General features: G+C 29.1%; 1 non-coding gene and 1 pseudogene across 2 annotated transcripts in view; one reads left to right on the forward strand and one right to left on the reverse strand.

Moving 5' to 3' along the window:
- LOC111296468 (thioredoxin-like protein CITRX, chloroplastic) overlaps window positions 1-8160 on the forward strand; it is a 52977-nt pseudogene extending 44817 nt beyond the window's left edge. The window contains exons 2-4 of the transcript XR_016326284.1: window positions 6038-6160; window positions 7567-7647; window positions 7842-8160. The product of XR_016326284.1 is annotated as a thioredoxin-like protein CITRX, chloroplastic (transcript). The remainder of the gene's footprint in view (window positions 1-6037; window positions 6161-7566; window positions 7648-7841) is intronic.
- Window positions 3305-3378, reverse strand: TRNAN-GUU (transfer RNA asparagine (anticodon GUU)). Its single transcript has one exon. It is a non-coding gene; the product is annotated as a tRNA-Asn (tRNA).
- Window positions 8161-9078: the final 918 nt, after the last annotated feature.

Below are 9078 nucleotides of genomic sequence, written 5' to 3' on the forward strand. Positions count from 1 at the left end.
ACTTGATTCTATGAAAATAATTGAGAAATTTTGATGTGTTATAAGTGTTAAAGTATAACTAGAACTTTTGACTCATGATGTGCATGGTTAATTTTTTTATTTTTTTTAAATACTAAATAATATATACAAGGAACATATATATATATAAATATGCTAAATTTTCATATTATAATATACTAATTTTTATATCATATGTTTTATTAATACTAATTTATTTTTTAAAAAATAATTAATACTTGCAAAAAATAAAACTAATTGGTAAATTCTCTTATTTTATTTTTTCTTTTAACTAATTTATTGGAAAAGAAGAAAAAGATAAAACTGATTTATTGCAAAAATTTAATTAACATATATATTATTGGCAAAAAGACTAACCACGTGCTCGGGAAAAAGATGCTGCCTGCGTTCTACCTTAATCCCCTAATATATTATTATAATATTAAATAAATTGATTAATCGATGAAAATTTCTATTTACAACCAATTTTTCCTCTTTAGAATCAAATGTTAAATACAACCTATTTAAAAAATGCTAAATACAATCAAATTTCAAACACATTTTTAAATTATTTAAGAAAATCAATTGAATCATATCAACATTTACATTTTTGATTTCGGAGATATATATCTAAAAAATTTTAACTTTTTCATATACGCTTTTTTGAAAAACTTAAACATCTTTTAATATACATTTAAAAAAATAAAAAATTTTTGAAAAAATTAAAACTTTTCAGGTATATATTTTTCTATGCCAAATTAACAAAAACTATGAATATGCATATGCATTTTCGAAAATTATTTACATATATAAAATTTCGTTCTCATAAGTTGCTTAAATATCCGAAAATGCATATTTAAATGTGTAATTTTTATCAGAATTGTAAAAAGATTAAGTATGTTATTGAATGATTCAAAAATAATTTCAATAAAAATAGTTAATTAAATCACTGTAAAGATAATTTTATCAAAAAAATTTTAATTTTTTATTGTAAAGAGAAATAAAATGACTGCACGTAAAGCTTGTCTTGACAGATATATGAAACAATGAACGAAAATGGTACATAACTCGAGATGAGTAAAAGCTGAATTTTAAAAACTGAATGAATTAATAGTATTTATATATTTTTTTGGGATGAAATGTATTTAAATATTTTATTAATTAAATCGGTTGAATATTTCTTGAAAACTTATTAATTAATAATTGAATTAATCAATATACTTAATATTAAATGTAAGTATGTCGGTCCCTTAACAGACATTTTATGCAACATTATCAATTTTATTCAAATTGAAATGACAGTTGAAGGCCATTTGTGTTGTCAATTTCATACCTCCTGGGCTTACCACTGGTTTGAAGCTGGAAAAAATAAACCCCGTCAATGCCGCGCTAAAAGAGTTGCCATCAGGGGCGGAAGTACGATGCTAACAAAAATGCAAAAGAAAAAGGAGGCGAGAGAAGGAAAAGTAAGACCAGACGCAAGTCCCAATGGAAGGTAGGCAGGGCCATGACCCCTCAAATTTTTTTACACATTATAATACAGTAACTCAGTCCACTTAACATTAATTTTTTTTCATCAACTTCACTGTTTGATCCTTTCTTGATCTTTATGTGTAGCTTTGTCCGTGAGTAAGACAACAGTAACTCATGTCAATTTTTACCGCACAAAAGCCGTCAGAAAAAAATGAAAAGATGGTAAGGACAAAAGCCACATGTGACATTGAGAGATTTACACAATTAAATAAGACCGTCGTCAAAAAAATTTAAATTCAAGACGGTGTGAAAAAGGCTCATTTATATTAAAGTGGGAATCAATGAGTAAAAGACAAAGAAACGGTTGTCTATCATTTTTAAAATATCCCTTCTTTTCAATTTGACCTGTACCAAAGTATACATATTTATCTGCCATTTTCAAGCAATGTAATCAAGGACATGTTATTTTATTAAAAGCTTCAAAACTATTCATGCAAATTTCTTCAAATAATTAATTATACATCCAAATAGGTCAATTATTGTAATTTTTTATTATTAAGTTTTAGAACTATTCATATTGATACAAAATTTCTAATATAAAAACTTCGGTTCTGACTTTAATTTATTCAAATAATTATTAAACTAATCAATACCCTCAATTAAGGTTAAATTGTTTTAAATTTTAATATTGTAAGCAATAATACATTCTGTTTGGATAAGAATAATTTATTTTTATATGTTATTATTAAAATGCTGGCACTAGTCAAAATTGATTCTATAAAAATACTTGCACAAATAGGGAAGAATTCAGAGGTGGGGGCAATTGTGCAGCTGCCTCCACTTAAATCCGCTCAAACCGAAAATTGGTGATGTTTTTCTAATTTTTAGGGCTTTTTAAACCCAAATTAAAGTGAACTCTTGAAACATCCCATTATATTAGCAATGTGAAATTTTTTTAAAAAATTTTTTCTATCTCTTGTTGAAGTTTGGATTTTGGAACTTTGGATTTTAGACTTCTTTAATATTTGAACTTTGGATTTTAGTCATATTTTTAGCCTTGTAGTTGTGATGGATTTGTTTGCTACTTGTATTATTTGATTATGTGTTGTTTAATTTTTCTGAAATTTTTTTCTTGATTTTCCTTATTTTTCTCAATTTTTTAAATTTTCTTTTCTATTTTTTAAATTTTTTATAAATTTTAATTTTGAAAGAATGTTAAATAGTTTATTGAATCGATTAAGTTGATTGAATTGGTGATTGAAATTCCCGTCGACTTAACAATCGATCTGAGTTTTTATTCATTGATTAAAACTCCAAAATATATTAGTATGTTTAAAAAATTGATAGTCCCTTCATCTTAAAATATTTTTCATATATTGACTTTCATGGAGTTTAAAAAAAAATTTTGATTTTAATATTTTTAATGTTAAAATTTATTTTTTATAAAATTAAAATTTCACGATTTTTAATGTAAAAAAATAAAAAAATCATAAATAATAATTTTAAAATATAAAAAATAAGAATTTTAAATGTTAAAAAAATAAGGCATAATTTTGAAACATTCCAAAAAAAATGGACAAAGAAAATGAGAGAATATATAATTTTTTTATTTCATTAAATTATTAAATTTGTAAGGATTTGATATATTAGGAATGCTATTATTTTTGTATTAAAAAAAAGTTTCATGTAAAATTGGGTTATGCTATTAGTAAAAAACAAAAATGGATTGGGTCAATTTAGAAATTGGGTTTGATTAACGGGCCGACCAACATTTTGAAATTGGGTTTGGTTAATTATTGTTGTTGGGGGAAAAAAACACGGAAAAAGGTTGAAACGCTAGAAGGAGGGCTTGAACCTCCGACCTTGTGGTTAACAGCCACACGCTCTAACCAACTGAGCTATTCCAGCTGTTTGCTTTGCAGCCGCAAAGTTTTTATTCAAATAGTTTTTCTACGTGGAAGAGTAAGGGCATTGGCCATGAAATCTTAAATTTGATAAATCTCATAGCTTCTGTGTGTTTTTTTCTTTTTCCTCTAAGTTTGTAAGAAGAAGAAGATATTGGGTGTACGATTATATATTATTGGATCAATTTCTTTTTGATGAAATTATAAGTATAAGTTATAATTATCATTAAGTATTATATTTATATATAAAAAATTATTGGTTAACCAAATAAGCAAATTAGAATATAACTAAATAAATTCAATATAAAATTGAATCAAACTTACATGTAATGAGATTTGAACTTAAAATCTTATGGTTTTAAGATCTTTTTCTTAACACTAAGGTAAGATTTCATTAATTTAACATTATATACTTAATATAGATATATTAAAGAAAAATTTTCTATGAAAATTTAAAATAACAACTTTTATTCTCGAATAAATAACCATATAAATGAATAAGTAACTGATAATAATTGAATCAAATGTTTTATTTTATTTGGAGGATTATAGGAGCAAAGACTAGCCCTTTTTGTTCTAGCTTTCCTTTTGTTGATGCAAAGATTTTTTTAATTGCGTATTGTTGGCTTAAAACTTGGTAACTTGTTGTTGCCCTTTTGTCTTTTGAAAAAAGATATTTTAATAAGGAAATATTAGTCCTTGAAAGCCAAGGTCTGATTTTTTGCTATCAAAGTGATCAAGTACAGTTAATGTGGTAAAAAATCATGGAAGGTGATCATCTAAAGTTTTGGTATAAAGTCCGAACAAATTAAAATATGGGTTTAGTCTAATTATAATTATAGTTTTTGCTTGTATTTGTAATTTCATTAAAAATTAAATATGCATGTTTCGATCTTTAACATGTAACACTTCAATTTTTCATCAAATTATTACGAAGATTCATTATAATATATATATTTAGAATCATACTTATAAAACATTTTTGATAAAACAAAATCATAATTTTTTCAACCAATTTCACCTAACATTCAGTTAGCAATATCTTTTGTGATTTTGAAAAACTATACCAAAAACACTAACTATAAAGTTTGAAGTTGAATTTGAATGTTGCAAGAATTGGAAAGAATCAAGTGAAACAGACTACAGAATTTATTAAAATTTTCCTATTTAAATATCAAATTGCGGAGTTAACTGGGAGAGAAATCGTCACTTGAAAACTTTCTTCAGGACAACTTTTCCACTTCTCATTTTACATCTAATTTCTTTTAAAATCACTTCTTTATTTTTTTTTAATTTCTATTCGATTATTTCCTTTCTTTTTTACTTCTCTCTTATCAATCAAAACACACAGATCAAAAGTCAAAAACCAAAGTAAATATTAGAAGTTGTAAGCCAAATCGTCTAAATTCCCAACTCCCACGGCATGGATCACATATGAATGGCCGCATGATATTTGGCAAATGACATGCCATTGCCTTCTCAGCATATAGCGTGGCATTTCGAATGACGTAATAGTATCACATGCCGTTTGACAAGTGCAGAGACGAATCTAGGAGGGGCAAGCATGGGTCATGGTTTCAAAAAAATTTTTGATAACCTTAAATTACTATTTTGGTATTGTTATTTTCTTTCTTGATCCTCTTCCAATTTAATTTACTATTTCCTTAATACTTGCTCCTCTCAATATCATAATATTGACTTTGTCTCTGAACATGTCACATAACATTATCACATTAATCATTAAAAATTGACAGAATATAAATAACTAAATTAAGAAATAATAATAATAATTAAGAAATTGTTTTAAAAATGCTACTATAATTAAGTGATTAATAATATATTTTATCTTAAATTTTATTTTAAAATCTTGAAATTAAAATCTTAAATAAAAAAATCTCGTTTTTAACAGAGAAAAGCTCCATCGGAGCAAGTAAACCAAATTTTGTACGGCATACTCGAATAGCAATGAATCCATCAAAGGTTTTTGCAAAAGAGGCAGAGCGTAAAAGGAAAACCGAAAGAGAGATGAAGAAGGCTGCTGAAGGTCAAATATCCCTACTGACTAAAGGCTAAAGCACTTTGGCTAGCGAACGGTAGAGAATAAGGTAGTAGAAATTTGGGTGATGGGATGGGATACCAGGAGAGAGTGGGTGACAGGCCCATGATGCTGACCCACCACCACCACTGCACCACCCTTCGATACGAAAAACTTTCGTTCACTTAGTGAAGTGTTTTTGTGAATTTTTAATCTTTTTAGATTGTTCATTATTGGAAAGATTAAGGAAGTGAAATAGAAGATTGCTGAGTTGGAATTCTAGATACTTTTAGCTTTATTCTATTTTCTTTTGTGTTTTTGTCTCCCATTAGTTTTCTTCCAAGACAAACAGGAGAAAAATACATTTTTAAATTAAAATTTGTCACTATTTTGGCTTTGTGGGTTATTTTGTTTACCTAATTGCTCTTATTGGGTTGCTGAAAATTTGAGAAAAGAAAGGAATTTGAAGAGTTTTAATGGGGTAGGGAAATAGAAGAGCTGTTTTGCTTGGAATTGAGGATATAAATTATTAATGGGGGAGGGGATGCTTTTTGTTTTGTTCATATGGCAATTTTTTTTCCTTGGACTTTTGAATTTGATGAGTTGATTTGTCATTTTGGATGGGCAGAAAAAGATGTCAGCTCGGGAAGTTGAGGAGCTAGTAAGGGGAGAGAGAAGTGTTCCCATAATTATTGATTTCTATGCAACATGGTGTGGACCCTGTATTTTGATGGCTCAGGAACTTGAAATGGTAAACTTTATTTAATCAGTTTCTCCTATGATGTTGTATTTGATAACTGTGGATTGTAATGAAAATGAGTTTTGTCCCCAGTTGGTTGAGGTGAGAATCTTTGGAGTTTCACTAAAAGCCGCATGGTCTGTTGGTAGAATGCAAGTAAAAAAAATTGAATCTTTTGAGTTTCAATTTATTTTGCAGCATATAACCCTGCAGAAAGCAAAAAAAAGAAAGCTTGAGTTTTAAATTTTGCATTAAAATATCCCAAAATAACCTGACTGACATGCTGCATTATTAAAAGAAAGATCATATTAGGATCTGGCTTTGAATGTAGGGTCAAAAAGAATTAAATCCTACTTCATCAACCTAGTAGAATATGAAACCATGATTTCAAGATTTCCGCCGAGATTGTATCAGCCAAGATCTGGTCTGACTGCAGGACGTGCAGAAATAGGTAAAATTCGTAGTACAAATTGTCAGCAAGGAATATTTGAGATTGCATTGTAGTTTTCCTTTTGATGGATCTTAGGAGGGCTTAAGAGGACTAAAATAAGCCAGTGGCACTAGACTATAGCTAACCTAAAAAGGAAAATGATGGACAGTGTGGAGCAACTCCATAACCAAAGAGGTTTAGATATACAGGTGCACTCTATGTTATTGAAGTAGTTCCGTAAATTAAGATGAGTGCATTTGGAACTTCTGTTTCTCTTCCAGAGTTCCTGGAACATATGGGACACCCATTTCTCTCCTGGATGGTAGCTTCTATAGTAGAATTAAAGGAGAAGAGACCTGACATTTTCTTTTGGTACAACAAACCTTCTGATATTTGTACTACAGAATTTTTTGCTAAACAAATGATGTTATCATGATTTTTCCACGCACATTTTCTGAATTTATCATCTTTAACATAGTATCAACTTAATTTTTTGGGAAAGTAGGTTCTAGAAATGGCATTGGAAAATACTGCAGTTTTGCATTTAATGCACAAGTAAGAAAATTGCTGAAAATTCTCAATTTCATCACAGTGATGAAGATAGCTTCTATATAGTAAATTTTGAGATGCCTCTTTCTGCAAAGTGGCAACAACACTGCACTTAACTATGTTATGTCTTAGAACAAAGTCACTTAAATCACCATGCAGAGCTTAAGTAACACATTAATCCATCTCTTCTCAAATTAAATTCAGACATTTGTTTGCATTAAACCAGGCTTTACTTTTTATATTTGATTGCATAGTTTTAAATCTTTTTGGAGTCAACTAGATTTTGTTTTGCAATAATTCACTGAAATTTATTCTCATTAAATAATGTTGAAAAAAATGAGTAGTTGGTTAGATGAACATGTAGGACCAGCTTGATTTGTTTGATCCAGTTTGGAGATTAATTCAAGTATTATATCTCAATCTATTTTTTTAATCACAGCTAGCAGTGGAGTATGAGAAAAATGCAATTATTGTCAAAGTTGATACCGATGATGAGCATGAATTTGCACACGATATGCAGGTAATTTGCAAGTGATTTATTTCTTAAGTTCTGATTTTACTCCTTTTAACTGTTTGTTTATATATTATAAGTGGATACTCCCGGAAAAAAAATCCTGGATCCATCACTACTAAATGGCATCAATCAATCGCCTAATCAAAGTAGCTGCCTTTCATTTTAGATCAAATTGATTAGAAATCACTCTGTTGTACCAGGTTAGAGGGTTGCCTACTTTATTCTTCATCAGCCTTGATCCTAACAAAGAGGCAATCCGCACTGAAGGCCTCATTCCAATACAAATGATGCGGGATATCCTAGATAGTCAGATATTAGAAGGACAAGACTGATTATTTGCTGCTAAAAGGAGTTAAGTTACTGAGTTTTGCTTCAAAGTGTTAATACATATTTTCTTGGTGCCGATTTGATGCAAAATGTAGTTCAAGAAGTTTTATAATTTTGTACCCAATTTTGAATGTATTTAAACAAATTTTTTTTGTGTATAGACGGCATGGCAAGGACCCTTTCTTTTTCAAAGGATTCTAAGCTAGTATAAAAGGAAATGCATTGAAAAATTCATGTGACAACTGTCAATGAAACTAACAAAAAATTTCAAATTTTTTGTCAAAATTTTTATTGAACCGATATGAAAAATACTTGCTAAATTGATGAAAACTAAAGTTGCTATCTGTTAGGTTCTATAAACCAAATCCACAAAGTCCACAAGGGGAAGATGATTCAACTGTCACTTGCCTCGTATGTTATATTTGGATGACATTTGGTAGGTTAGAGGTGAAGCCTTCCCCCCACTCTTCTGTCCCTCTCAAGGCACTTGTCTACCCTCGATCGTCATCGGCATCAAATGATTCTCAGTGCTTGCACATGTTTCAACTATCATTGGCACCAAATAACTCAGTCATGCTTCGACTATCATCAACACATGTTAGCCTTTGGTCTTGACACTTGTCTCAACCACTATCGGTATTTGATGGCTTTTGGTGCAAGCAGTTGCTTTGAACACCACCACTATATGTTGGGCTGCGTAACATGCGTAGGTATCCTAGACCCGAACCATGCATCATGCATACCATGACCAGGCAATAAGTGGGTTTAAGCCTTTTTTATATTTCTGCCATGTTAATATCATTTTTATGATTTATAAATTCATATGATGTTTCCTTATTTACGTAAAAAAAAAAAAAAAGTTAACCAGCTCAATTTTTTCATAAGTGCATCAGGACAATCCAATCTAGAAATTGAGTTCTAAGCATGTGGATTTAACCTGAAATTCTTTGAAAAGTCTCTTAGGAAATAAGAAGGAATTGATTGAAACAAAAAAAAGTTACAAAAATTGACGGTCAAAGTACCAATGTCGAAAAAGATAATGGGCCTCTCAATGGATTTTCCATTAAGTTTCTAAGAAATTAAGAGTTATAATTTTTTTCATTTAAAAAA

This window comes from Durio zibethinus, chromosome 12, assembly GCF_047325235.1.
Source record: "Durio zibethinus cultivar Kanyao isolate XHJ-2024 chromosome 12, ASM4732523v1, whole genome shotgun sequence".
Classification (NCBI taxonomy): Eukaryota; Viridiplantae; Streptophyta; class Magnoliopsida; order Malvales; family Malvaceae; genus Durio; species Durio zibethinus.